Source organism: Eriocheir sinensis, unplaced genomic scaffold (assembly GCF_024679095.1).
Source record: "Eriocheir sinensis breed Jianghai 21 unplaced genomic scaffold, ASM2467909v1 Scaffold782, whole genome shotgun sequence".
Lineage (NCBI taxonomy): Eukaryota > Metazoa > Arthropoda > Malacostraca > Decapoda > Varunidae > Eriocheir > Eriocheir sinensis.
Window position 1 is genome coordinate 58593 of NW_026112145.1, and position 14726 is coordinate 73318.

The 14726-nt window shown below is 42.7% G+C and overlaps 1 long non-coding RNA gene across 1 annotated transcript; it reads right to left on the reverse strand.

Moving 5' to 3' along the window:
* Positions 1-1041: 1041 nt before the first annotated feature.
* LOC126994375 (uncharacterized) lies at positions 1042-7670 on the reverse strand. The gene is made up of 3 exons (XR_007749076.1): positions 7067-7670; positions 6515-6928; positions 1042-1439 (listed from the first exon to the last, which is right to left on the reverse strand). It is a non-coding gene; the product is annotated as an uncharacterized LOC126994375 (long non-coding RNA).
* Positions 7671-14726: the final 7056 nt, after the last annotated feature.

Genomic DNA, 14726 nt, shown 5'->3' on the forward strand with positions numbered 1-14726 from the left:
AACCCTGTCTAACCATAACACTACAAGAAAAGGTAGATATGGACGTTGAAGAAGACCCAGAACATGTAGAATTGAACTTAAATAACGCATCTATACATAACACTTACGAGGAGGTGAAATATGGACAGCTGACGACCGAAACACCAACTCCACTCTGCTATAACCTGACCTAACCAAAACACTACAAGAAAAGGGAGATATAGACATTGAAGCAGACCCAGAACATGTACAATTGAACTTAAATAACACATCTAACCAGAACACTTACGAGGAGGTGAAATATGGACAGCTCACGACTCAAACACCAACTCCACTCTGCTATAACCCTGACCTAACCAAAACACTACAAGAAAAGGGAGATATAGACGTTGAAGAAGACCAAGAACATGTACAATTGAACTTAAATAACACATCTATACATAACACTTACGAGAAGGAGAAATATGGACAGCCGATGACACACGCCTGCACCTCACACCGTTCAAATCCTAACTGGCGAGAGAGAGACAGCGTTGCCATAATCAGAACATAACCTCTACTAGACTGTTTAACTAACCTCACTTTATTTTCGTGTTTCTGACCCTTAATTATCGCAAAAATCATCAATAATTAAGTTGTTTTACGATAACTTCAATAGAATATCGTTATCTGTGAGGGTATGGCGGTATTTGTGTCTGATAATGCGATGTTCTAAGTAGGAGTATCTGGCAACTCTGCTCACTGACAATGTTGCCACGTCCCGTTTTTTATTATGTTGTTTCATGGGTAACTTATGTATTCTTTTATCCCTTACCAATAGTATAACAAACACCGAGTGGAAATAAGTAACTCCCGCTTAAAATTCATTAGCCTACCATGATGTTCCTGCCTCGTATATTCAGACAATTTTGGCTCCCACAACAGTTTCCCAAGGCCACAAAGGAGGTTAGTCGGGATCTCATGGTTTTATTTTCACGTTTATGGTGCAGAAGCCTTGTCAAACTATCACTAGGCTCATAACACTACCCATGGAAATATAACACAGCCTCTACGAAAGCCTTGTCAAACTATCACCAGGCTCATAACACTACCCATGGAAATACTAACACAACAACCTCCACCAAAGCCTTGTCAAACTATCACCAGGCTCATAACACTACCCATGGAAATACTAACACAACAACCTCCACCAAAGCCTTGTCACACTATCACCAGGCTCATAACACTACCCATGGAAATACTAACACAACAACCTCCACCAAAGCCTTGTCAAACTATCACCAGGCTCATAACACTACCCATGGCAATACTAACACAACAACCTCCACCAAAGCCTTGTCAAACTATCACCAGGCTCATAACACTACCCATGGAAATACTAACACAACAACCTCCACCAAAGCCTTGTCAAACTATCACCAGGCTCATAACACTACCCATGGAAATACTAACACAACAACCTCCACCAAAGCCTTGTCAAACTATCACCAGGCTCGTAACACTACCCATGGAAATACTAACACATCCTCTACGAAAGCCTTGTCAAACTATCACCAGGCTCGTAACACTACCCATGGAAATATAACACAACCTCTACGAAAGCCTTGTCAAACTATCACTAGGCTCATAACACTACCCATGGAAATATAACACAGCCTTTACGAAAGCTTTATCATATGTGGGTGTGTGGGCCCCGGGATTTTTTGAAGATATGGGTCTGTTGTGTTTTAGAATAGAGTAGCTAGTTCTTGCCCATTACCAAAACTTGATTCATTAACTACTACTTTGTTTTCCATTACCAAATCTAAACTACCAAACGGTGACCTATGAAGCATTTGACTAGACGGTGGGGATCAGGGAGGATATATAAAAGAAAACGGGATCTTCAGTAAATTATAGAAACATTTGCAGGTGGCGCCAACTATTATCCGTCGGTGATACTTCAGAGAGAAAACGGCGCCTTGTAAGGGTGACTTGATTATTTTTATAGCCTCTCAGCTTCTTAATCAACCTTTATAATAATGGAGAGGAGGGAGAGAAGGAGGAAAAAAAGCCCCTCTCTTTCCTCCCTTCCTCCTCTTCTCTCCTTCCTTCCTTCCTTAATTCCATCCTTCCTTCCTCCTCTTCTCTCTTTATGGTGCCATACCGGACGAGGGTAGCGGGCTCCCTCCAAGCCTACCCACTCCTATGAGATGTGTTTATTCTTGCTGTTGACCCGCTAGGCAACCCGCTACCCTGTACCCTCCCAGCAAACCGCGTGGTGTGGCCGTATTTTATGATTCTCCGGGAGGTTTGAAGGATTGGAAAAGACATATAAGGCAATAGAGGAGCGGTTACAGGAAACGAGGAGTAAACCCTTATAAGAGACAGAATCTCTTATCCACGGCAGGGAATTTTCAAACATTGGAAGAAGATAGGGGGAATGAGATGAACACACACACACACACACACACACACACACACACACACACACACACACACACACACACACACACACACACACACACACACACACACACACACACACACACACACGAAAAAAAAATAATAGCCTCAAAATTAATTAATATGCCTCTCAGCAATTAAAGACACCAACAAACGAACGAACATAAATAAACACTTTTTTTATTTTGTTGATTTTATTATTGCTCTCTCTCTTATGTGAAAGAGAAACCATTCATTTATGTACAGAATCTAAAGATAGGAGGAGAGAGAGATGAGATGAAATAGTGAGAGAAACGCCAAATAGATTCTCTCTCTCTCTCCACTTGATCCATTTTCCCCTCCATTTCATCATCTTCTTCCTCTTCTTCTTTTTCTTCTCTTTTTCTTTCTTTCTTTCTTTCTTCTTTCTTTATCTTTAACTCTATCTTCCTCTTCTTCTTCTTCTAACTCTTTCTCCTTCAATCCTTTATTTTCTTTATTTTGCTTTTTTTTCTTCTTTTTTGTCTTTATTTCAACCCTTCCTTTATTTGTTCCCTTTTGTCTTCTTTCTCTCCTTCTTCTTCTTCCTTCTTCTATAAACATTTCATTCTATCCTTTTCCTAACCTTGATTTCCTCTTCTTCCTCCTTTTCTTCTCTATTTTCCTATTTCTTTCTGGTTTTCTTCATTATTTCTGTTACCTATTTTATGTTATTTCTTATTTTTGGTTCAGTCTTCCATTCATTCATTCCCCTCCTCCGTTTTCTTTTTCTCGTTCAATTTATTTTCCTCTTCCTTGTTTTCCATATTTCTCCTCCTCCTTTATTTTCTGTTATTTCTTATTTTTCGTTCAGTCTTCCATTAATTTTTTCCCGTCTCCCGTTTTCTTTTTCTCGTTTTTCGTAATTCAGCTCAATTTCATTTCCTCTCCCTTCTTTTAAATGTCTCTCATCCTCTTCCTTTTCTTCCTCTTTCTTCTCTACTCCTTTATCATCCTTATTTTCTTTCTTTTTTGGCTGTTTTGTTTCCCTCTTTCTCAACTGTTCAATCTTTCTCTCTTTTCCTTCTTCTTCCTCCTTTTCTAACTCCTTTCTGATCCGTTTCTTTCTTATTTTCTTTCTTTTCCTCTACAATTTTCGTCCTTGTCTTATTTTCAGTCATCTATTCATTCTTTTCCTTCTTCCTCTTCTTCATCTTCTCTTCCTTCTTCTCTTCCTTACTTCACTTTACATTCATTCCTCTCCCTCCTTTCACTTTCCATTCTCCACTCCTCCTCCTCCTCCTCCTCCTCTTCTTGTTCAATCGCTTCTCCCTCCTTTTCCTCAATGACAGAAATCAGACTAAAATCTTTCCCCTCGAGGTTTGCGGGCGACAGGAGAGTGGGTGGTAAGGCCAAACGCGAGATTATCCGAAGAGAACTTGTACGGTCGATGCACTGGTCTACGAAGTGTCAAATACCGTCAAGGCCTTCACACGGAAAGACTCAATCACTCACGTCGTATTCTAAAAGATCTTGTCGCCCAAACACACAAGGCTTTCGTAGGAGTTGTGGGCATTTCTAGGAGTAGTTTTAAGACCCTGGTGGTAGTGTGACCCTTCCTCTGTACCATGAACCCAAAGAAACATATATTTGACAAGGCTCTCGTGGGAGTTGTGGGCATTTCCAGGGGTAGTTTCATGACCCTGGTGGTAGTGTGACCCTTCCTCTGTGCCGTGAACCTAAAGACACACATATTTGACAAGGCTTTCGTAGGAGTTGTATGTCTTTTCAGGGGTAGTTTGAAGACCCTGATGGTAGTGTGACCCTTCCTCTGTACCGTGAACCCTAAGTCTCTCTCTCTCTCTCTCTCTCTCTCTCTCTCTCTCTCTCTCTCTCTCTCTCTCTCTCTCTCTCTCTCTCTCTCTCTCTCGGTATCGGGAACAACGGGGAAAGAGCCAATAGGTATAAGCTGATATCGAGTGTGTGTGTGTGTGTGTGTGTGTGTGTGTGTGTGTGTGTGTGTGTGTGTGTGTTTGTGTACTGACGAAGCAAAAAGATAAAAAAAAAAAAAATAAAAAAAATACTGTCCCTTCTAAAAATATATATGCACACGAATGAAAAAAAAAACAAAAAAAAAAAAACAAGTGAATTACCAACTAAACGAAACTTTCCAGCTTTGTGACTGTGGGCGTCGTCTGTTACAAACCACCTCCTGATATCAGTGATTTAAAACGAATTCCAGATCTCAGTGGTAAGTAGAACACGGGGCTTTACGATCTGATGCGTGATATGAAACTGATGATTGTAAATAGAATAGTCTTTAAACACATATTAACAAAACACGAGATGGAAAAATACGGACAGCAGATGACCCAAATTCCGACTCCACTCTGCTATAACCCTGTCTAACCATAACACTACAAGAAAAGGTAGATATAGACGTTGAAGATGACCCAGAATATGTAGAATTAAATGAATGAATAACACATCAAACCAGAACACTTATGAGGAGGTGAACTATGAACAGATGACCGAAACACTAACTCCACTACTATAACCTGACCTAACCAAAACACTACAAGGAAAGGGAGATATGGACGTTGAAGAAGACCCAGAATATGTAGAATTAAACATGAAGAACACATCAAACCAGAACACTTACGAGGAGGCGAAATATGGACAGCTGACGACCGAAACACCAACTCCACTCTGCTATAACCTGACTAACCAAAACACTACAAGAAAAGGGAGATATAGACGTTGAAGCAGACCAAGAACATGTACAATTAAACATGAATAACACATCAAACCAGAACACTTACGAGGAGGTGAAATATGGACAGCTCACGACTCAAACACCAACTCCACTCTGCCATAACCTGACTAACCAAAACACTACAAGAAAAGGGAGATACAGACATTGAAGCAGACCCAGAACATGTACAATTGAACTTAAATAACACATCTATGCATAACAATTACGAGGTGAAATATGGACAGCTGACGACCGAAACACCAACTCCACTCTGCTATAACCTGACTAACCAAAACGCTACAAGAAAAGGGAGATATAGACGTTGAAGCAGATCCAGAACATGTAGAATTAAACATGAATAACACATCTATACATAATACTTACGAGGAGGTGAAATATGGACAGCTGACGACCGAAACACCAACTCCACTCTGCTATAACCCTGACTAACCAAAACACTACAAGAAAAGGGAGATATAGACGTTGAAGCAGACCCAGAACATGTACAATTGAACTTAAATAACACATCTATACATAACAATTACGAGAAGGAGAAATATGGACAGCTGACGACCGAAACACCAACTCCACTCTGCTATAACCTGACCTAACCAAAACACTACAAGCAAAGGGAGATATAGACATTGAAGCAGACCCAGAACATGTAGAATATAACTTAAATAACACATCTATACATAACACTTACGAGAAGGAGAAATATGGACAGCCGATGACACACGCCTGCACCTCACACCGTTCAAATCCTAACTGGCGAGAGAGAGTCAGCGTTGCCATAATTATCAGAACATAACCTCTACTAGACTGTTTAACTAACCACACTTTATTTTCGTGTTTCTGACCCTTAACTATCTCAAAAATCATCAATAATTAAGTTGTTTTACGATAACTTCAATAGAATATCGTTATCTGTGAGGGTATGGCGGTATTTGTGTCTGATAATGCAATGTTCTAAGTCGGAGTATCTGGCAACTCTGCTCACTGACAATGTTGCCACGTCCCGTTTTTTATTATGTTGTTTCATGGGTAACTTATGTATTCTTTTATCCCTTACCAATAGTATAACAAACACCAAGTGGAAATAAATAACTCCCGCTTGAAATTCATTAGCCTTCCATGATGTTCCTACCTCGTATACTCAGACAATTTTGGCTCCCACAACAGTTTCCCAAGGCCACAAAGGAGGTTAGTCGGGATCTCATGGTTTTATTTTCACGTTCATGGTGCAGAAGCCTTGTCAAACTATCACTAGGCTCATAACACTACCCATGGAAATACTAACACAACAACCTCCACCAAAGCCTTGTCAAACTATCACTAGGCTCATAACACTACCCATGGAAATACTAACACAACAACCTCCACCAAAGCCTTGTCAAACTATCACCAGGCTCATAACACTACCCATGGAAATACTAACACAACAACCTCCACCAAAGCCTTGTCAAACTATCACCAGGCTCATAACACTACCCATGGAAATACTAACACAACAACATCCACCAAAGCCTTGTCAAACTATCACCAGGCTCATAACACTACCCATGGAAATACTAACACAACAACCTCCACCAAAGCCTTGTCAAACTATCACCAGGCTCATAACACTACCCATGGAAATACTAACACAACAACCTCCACCAAAGCCTTGTCAAACTATCACCAGGCTCATAACACTACCCATGGAAATACTAACACAACAACCTCCACCAAAGCCTTGTCAAACTATCACCAGGCTCATAACACTACCCATGGAAATACTAACACAACAACCTCCACCAAAGCCTTGTCAAACTATCACCAGGCTCATAACACTACCCATGGAAATACTAACAACACTACCTCCACCAACCCCTTGAGAAAATATCACCAGGCTCATAACACTACCCATGGAAATACTAACACAACAACCTCCACCAAAGCCTTGTCAAACTATCACCAGGCTCATAACACTACCCATGGAAATACTAACACAACAACCTCCACCAAAGCCTTGTCAAACTATCACCAGGCTCATAACACTACCCATGGAAATACTAACACAACAACCTCCACCAAAGCCTTGTCAAACTATCACCAGGCTCATAACACTACCCATGGAAATACTAACACAACAACCTCCACCAAAGCCTTGTCAAACTATCACCAGGCTCATAACACTACCCATGGAAATACTAACACAACAACCTCCACCAAAGCCTTGTCAAACTATCACCAGGCTCATAACACTACCCATGGAAATACTAACACAACAACCTCCACCAAAGCCTTGTCAAACTATCACCAGGCTCATAACACTACCCATGGAAATACTAACACAACAACCTCCACCAAAGCCTTGTCAAACTATCACCAGGCTCATAACACTACCCATGGAAATACTAACACAACAACCTCCACCAAAGCCTTGTCAAACTATCACCAGGCTCATAACACTACCCATGGAAATACTAACACAACAACCTCCACCAAAGCCTTGTCAAACTATCACCAGGCTCATAACACTACCCATGGAAATACTAACCCACCAAAGACTTGTCAAACTATCACCAGGCTCAAAACACTACCCATGGAAATACTAACACAACCACCTCCACCAAAGCCTTGTCAAACTATCACCAGGCTCATAACACTACCCATGGAAATACTAACACAACAACCTCCTCCAAAGCCTTGTTAAACTATCACCAGGCTCATAACACTACCCATGGAAATATAACACAGCCTTTACGAAAGCTTTATCATATGTGGGTGTGTGGGCCCCGGGATTTTTTGAAGATATGGGTCTGTTGTGTTTTAGAATAGAGTAGCTATTTCTTGCCCATTACCAAAACTTGATTCATTAACTACTACTTTGTTTTCCATTACCAAATCTAAACAACCAAACGGTGACCTATGAAGCATTTGACTAGACGGTGTGGATCAGGGAGGATATATAAAAGAAAACGGGATCTTCAGTAAATTATAGAAACATTTGCAGGTGGCGCCAACTATTATCCGTCGGTGATACTTCAGAGAGAAAACGGCGCCTTGTAAGGGTGACTTGATTATTTTTATAGCCTCTCAGCTTCTTATTCAATCTTTATAATAATGCAGAGGAGGGAGAGAAGGAGGAAAAAAAGCCCCTCTCTTTCCTCCCTTCCTCCTCTTCTCTCCTTCCTTCCTTCCTTCCATCCTTCCTTCCTCCTCTTCTCTCTTTATGGTGCCATACCGGACGAGGGTAGCGGGTTCCCTCCAAGCCTACCCACTCCTATGAGATGTGTTTATTCTTGCTGTTGACCCGCTAGGCAACCCGCTACCCTGTACCCTCCCAGCAAACCGCGTGGTGTGGCTGTATTTTTTGGTTCTCCGGGAGGTTTGAAGGATTGGAAAAGACATATAAGGCAATAGAGGAGCGGTTGAAGCAGGGAAACGAGGAGTGGAAGGAAGCGTTATGTAAACCTTTCTAAGAGACAGGCGGAGAGTGAGCACAGAAATCTCTTATCCACGGCGGGAATTTTCAAACATTGGAAACATATGAAGAAAAGGAAGAATAGGGAAGAGAGTGATAAAGAAAGGGATGGAGGGAGAGGAAGATAGGGGGAATGAGATAAACACACACACACACACACACACACACACACACACACACACACACACACACACACACACACACACACACACACACACACACACGAAAAAAATAATAATAATAGCCTCAAAATTAATTAATATGCCTCTCAGCAATTAAAGACACCAACAAACGAACGAACATAAATAAACACTCTTTTTTTTGCTGATTTTATTCTCTCTCTCTCTCTCTCTCTCTCTCTCTCTCTCTCTCTCTCTCTCTCTCTCTCTCTCTGAAAGATTAGAGAGAGAGAGAGAGAACCATTCATTTAAGTGGCCACGGAATCTAAAGATCGCAATAAGGTGAAGAGGAGGAGGAGGAGGAGGAGGAGGAGGAGGAGGAGGAGGAGGAGGAATGAAGAAGAGAAAAACAGAGAGAGAGAGAGAGAGAGAGAGAGAGAGAGAGAGAGAGAGAGAGAGAGAGAGAGAGAGAGAGAGAGAGAGATGAGATGAGATGAAATAGTGAAGAAACGCCAAATAGATTCTATCTCTCTCTCTCTCTCTCTCTCTCTCTCTCTCTCCACTTGCTCCTTGTTCCCCTCCATTTCATCATCTTCTTCCTCTTCTTCTTCTTTTTTTCTTTCTTTCTTTCTTTCTTTCTTCTTTCTTTATCTTTAACTCTATCTTCCTCTTCTTCTTCTTCTAACTCTTTCTCCTTCAATCCTTTATTTTCTTTATTTTGCTTTTTTTTCTTCTTTTTTGTCTTTATTTCAACCCTTCCTTTATTTGTTCCCTTTTGTCTTCTTTCTCTCCTTCTTCTTCTTCTTTCTTCTATAAACATTTCATTCTATCCTTTTCCTAACCTTGATTTCCTCTTCTTCCTCCTTTTCTTCTCTATTTTCCTATTTCTTTCTGGTTTTCTTCATTATTTCTGTTACCTATTTTATGTTATTTCTTATTTTTGGTTCAGTCTTCCATTCATTCATTCCCCTCCTCCGTTTTCTTTTTCTCGTTCAATTTATTTTCCTCTTCCTTGTTTTCCATATTTCTCCTCCTCCTTTATTTTCTGTTATTTCTTATTTTTCGTTCAGTCTTCCATTAATTTTTTCCCGTCTCCCGTTTTCTTTTTCTCGTTTTTCGTAATTCAGCTCAATTTCATTTCCTCTCCCTTCTTTTAAATGTCTCTCATCCTCTTCCTTTTCTTCCTCTTTCTTCTCTACTCCTTTATCATCCTTATTTTCTTTCTTTTTTGGTTGTTTTGTTTCCCTCTTTCTCAACTGTTCAATCTTTCTCTCTTTTCCTTCTTCTTCCTCCTTTTCTAACTCCTTTCTGATTCATTTCTTTCTTATTTTCTTTCTTTTCCTCTACAATTTTCGTCCTTGTCTTATTTTCAGTCATCTATTCATTCTTTTCCTTCTTCTTCTTCTTCATCTTCTCTTCCTTCTTCTTTTCCTTACTTCACTTTACATTCATTCCTCTCCCTCCTTTCACTTTCCATTCTCCACTCCTCCTCCTCCTCCTCCTCCTCTTCTTGTTCAATCGCTTCTCCCTCCTCTTCCTCAACGACAGAAATCAGACTAAAATCTTTCCCCTCGAGGTTTGCGGGCGACAGGAAAATGGGTGGTAAGGCCAAACGCGAGATTATCCGAAGAGAGCTTGTACGGTCGATCCACAGGTCTACGAAGTGTCAAATACCGTCAAGGCCTTCACACGGAAAGACTCAATCACTCAAGTCGTATTCTAAAAGATCTTGTCGCCCAAACACACAAGGCTTTCGTAGGAGTTGTGGGCATTTCCAGGAGTAGTTTTAAGACCCTGGTGGTAGTCTGACCCTTCCTCTGTACCATGAACCTAAAGAAACATGTATTTGACAAGGCTTTCGTAGGAGTTGTGGGCATTTTCAGGGGTAGTTTTATGACCCTGGTGGTAGTGTGACCCTTCCTCTGTACCGTAAACCTAAAGACACACATATTTGACAAGGCTTTCGTAGGAGTTGTGGCCGTTTCCAGGAGTAGTTTTAAGACCCTGGTGGTAGTTTATCCCTTCCTCTGTACCATGAACCTAAAGAAACACATATTTGCCAAGGCTTTCGTAGGAGTTGTATGTCTTTTCAGGGGTAGTTTGAAGACCCTGATGGTAGTGTGACCCTTCCTCTGTACCGTGAACCCTAAGAAACACATATTTGACAAGGCTTTCGTGGGAGTTGTGGCCGTTTCCAGGGGTAGTTTTATGACCCTGGTGGTAGTGTGACCCTTCCTCTGTACCGTGAACCCTAAGAAACACATATTTGGCAAGGCTCTCGTGGGAGTTGTGGGCATTTCCAGGAGTAGTTTCATGACCCTGGTGGTAGTGTGACTCTTCCTCTGTACCATGAACCTAAAGAAACACATATTTGACAAGGCTTTCGTGGGAGTTGTGGGCATTTCCAGGAGTAGTTTTATGACCCTGGTGGTAGTGTGACCCTTCCTCTGTACCGTGAACCTAAAGACACATATTTGACAAGGTTTCGTGGGAGTTGTGGGCATTTCCAGGGGTAGTTTCATGACCCTGGTGGTAGTCTGACCCTTCCTCTGTACCATGAACCTAAAGAAACACATATTTGACAAGGCTCTCGTGGGAGTTGTGGGTATTTCCAGGGGTAGTTTTATGACCCTGGTGGTAGTCTGTCCCTTCCTCTGTTCCGTGAGCCCTAAGAAACACATATTTGGCAAGGCTTTCGTGGGAGTTGTGGGCATTTCTAGGAGTAGTTTTAAGACCCTGGTGGTAGTCTGACCCTTCCTCTGTACCATGAACCTAAAGAAACACATAATTGACAAGGCTTTCGTGGGAGTTCTGATCCTTTCCAGGGGTATTTTCATGACCCTGGTGGTAGTGTGACCCTTCCTCTGTACCATGAACCTAAAGAAACACATAATTGACAAGGATTTCGAAGGAGCTGTGGGCATTTCCAGGAGTAGTTTTATGACCCTGGTGGTAGTGTGACCCTTCCTCTATACCGTGAACCCTAAGAAACACATATTTGACAAGGCTTTCGTAGGAGTTGTGGGCATTTCTAGGAGTAGTTTTATGACCCTGGTGGTAGTGTGACCCTTCCTCTGTACCGTGAACCTAAAGAAACATGTATTTGACAAGGCTTTCGTGGGAGTTGTGGGCATTTCTAGGAGTAGTTTTATGACCCTGGTGGTAGTCTGACCCTTCCTCTGTACCGTGAACCTAAAGACACATATTTGACAAGGCTTTCGTAGGAGTTGTGGGCATTTCCAGGGGTAGTTTCATGACCCTGGTGGTAGTGTGACCCTTCCTCTGTACCGTGAACCTAAAGACACACATATTTGACAAGGCTTTCGTAGGAGTTGTGGGCATTTCCAGGGGTAGTTTCATGACCCTGGTGGTAGTGTGACCCTTCCTCCGTACCGTGAACCTAAAGAAACACATAATTGACAAGGCTTTCGTGGGAGTTCTGATCCTTTCCAGGGGTAGTTTCATGACCCTGGTGGTAGTGTGACCCTTCCTCTGTACCGTGAACCTAAAGAAACACTCATTAGAGCCCGATTGATCTCCTTTTCGGCCTTTGGAATTAGGTACAACATGCGTGGAAGCCTCTGCAGTTGGTAGATAAGGAATTGGATCTTGTCACTATCAGGAGAATTGAATCGTAAATGAGAATAAGTAACGAGGGAAATAATTTGAAGGAGGAGGAGGAGGAGGAGGAGGAGGAGGAGGAGGAGAGGAGATGGTGCCTACTTTTCCATGTTTCAATGATTCCAAGTTTCCTCCTCCTCCTCCTCCTCCTCCTCTTCCTCCTCCTCCTCCTCCTCTTCCTCCTCCTCCTCCTCCTATTCCTCGCTCTTAGTTTGCATCCCTTTCACTCCTCTCAACACCTCTCCTCCTACCTCTGCTCCTCCTCCTCCTCCTCCTCCTCCTCCTCTTCCTCCTCCTCCATTAACACTTTACAACAGGTGTGTCGGTCGTAATCAGAAAGGCCAGGTGTGTGTGTGTGTGTGTGTGTGTGTGTGTGTGTGTGTGTGTGTGTGTGTGTGTGTGTGTGTGTTTGGAATGGTCTTGTGTGCGTACTTAAAGCGTGCCATTCCCTTGATTACGATGTGTGTGTACGTGTGTGTGTGTGTGTGTGTGTGTGTGTGTGTGTGTGTGTGTGTGTGTGTGTGTGTGTGGTTGCAGCCATTAGGACTTCACACACACACACACACACACACACAGTCATCCTTCTCTCTCTCTCTCTCTCTCTCTCTCTCTCTCTCTCTCTCTCTCTCTCTCTCTCTCTCTCTCTCTCTCTCTCTCTCTCTCACTCTCTCTCTCTCTCTCTCTCTCTCTCTCTCTCTCTCTCTCTCTCTCTCTCTCTCTCTCTCTCTCTCTCTCTCTCTCTCTCTCTCTCTCTCTCTCTCTCTCTCTCTCTCTCTCTCTCTCTCTCTCTCTCTCTCTCTCTCTCTCTCTCTCTCTCTCTGCCGTCTCTCAAGCTTGTAAGTAAGTGTTTGTGAGTTAGTTTTTGTAAGTAAGTCTTTGTAAGTAAGTCTTTGTAAGTAATCGAAGCAAGTTACTTTCAATCCTGCAGGTCATATTATCTCATCCGGCAAGCAGCGAGGTTCTTATGTTCTTATGTTCTTATGTGACCTTGGCTGACCGATTATCTGACCTTGATGGGAGAAGAAGTGATATCGGGCTCTTCCAAACTACACCTTTATTTATGTACTTTTTCTTTACGGTAGGCCTATAGCGCCGGTAGGTTTTCTTTAGGGACGCAGGCAAGTGTTTATAGTGGCGCCATGCTGTTTATCTAATACATAAGACGGCAGTGGGGAGGATTTGAGCAGCTCCCAAATGTGAAATAACTCGCTGGTGTCCATTCTCGTTCCACCATGACCGTGTGAAGAGAAGAGAAGGGAAGGGAAGGGAAAGAAGGGAAGGGAAGGGAAGGAAGGAAGAAGGAAGAGAAAGAGAGAAGGAAGGAAGGGAAGGGAAGGAGAGAAAAGAAGGAAGGGAAGGAAGGAGAAGGGGAAGGAAAGGGAAGGAAGGAAGGAAGGGAAGGAGAAAGAGGAAGAGAGAGGAGGAGGAAGAAGGAAGGAGAGGAGAGGGAGGGAAGGAGAAAAGTAGCAGAAGAGAGAGGGAGGAGGAAGAAAGGAGGAGGAGGGAAGAGAAAGAAGGAGGACAGGGAGGAAGGAAGAGAGGAGAGAAGAGAGAGAGAGAGAGAAGAGGGAGAGAGAGAGAGAGAGAGAGAGAGAGAGAGAGAGAGAGAGAGAGAGAGAGAGAGAGAGAGAGAGAGAGAAAATTAAAGAGAACAAAATAACATAAGAACATAGGGAGACTGCACGCGGCCTTATTGTTTATACAGGTAGCTAAAAAACCCCCCGCCCCCCCCCCCCCCTACCACCTGTCATCCTCGTCCATGTAGCAATCCAGTCTACTCTTAAAACAAGCTATCGGCCTTTGGGAATAGGTACAACATGCGTGGAAGCCCTTACAGATGGTATATTTATAAAGAAATGGATCTTGTATCGAGCAAATTTGTAAGAAGATAAGAACATAAGATCTAAGGAGTTCCCAAATATGAAACAACTCGCTGGTGTCCATATTTGTTTCACCACGCCTGTGTGAGCAAATATTTTCAAAAGTGAACTGTGTTAAAACCCGGTAGCAGCGACGGGCCAAGTTTGTGGCTTCACCGTGTAGCAGCGACGGGCCAAATTTGTGGCTTCACCGTGTAGCAGCGACGGGCCAAGTTTGTGGCTTCACCGTGTAGCAGCGACGGGCCAAGTTTGTGGCTTCACCGTGTAGCAGCGACGGGCCAAATTTGTGGCTTTACCGTGTAGCAGCGACGGGCCAAATTTGTGGCTTTACCGTGTAGCAGCGACGGGCCAAATTTGTGGCTTTACCGTGTAGCAGCGACGGGCCAAATTTGTGGCTTTACCGTGTAGCAGCGACGGGCCAAATTTGTGGCTTTACCGTGTAGCAGCGACAGGCCAAATTTGTGGCTTTACCGTGTAGCAGCGACGGGCCAAATTTGTGG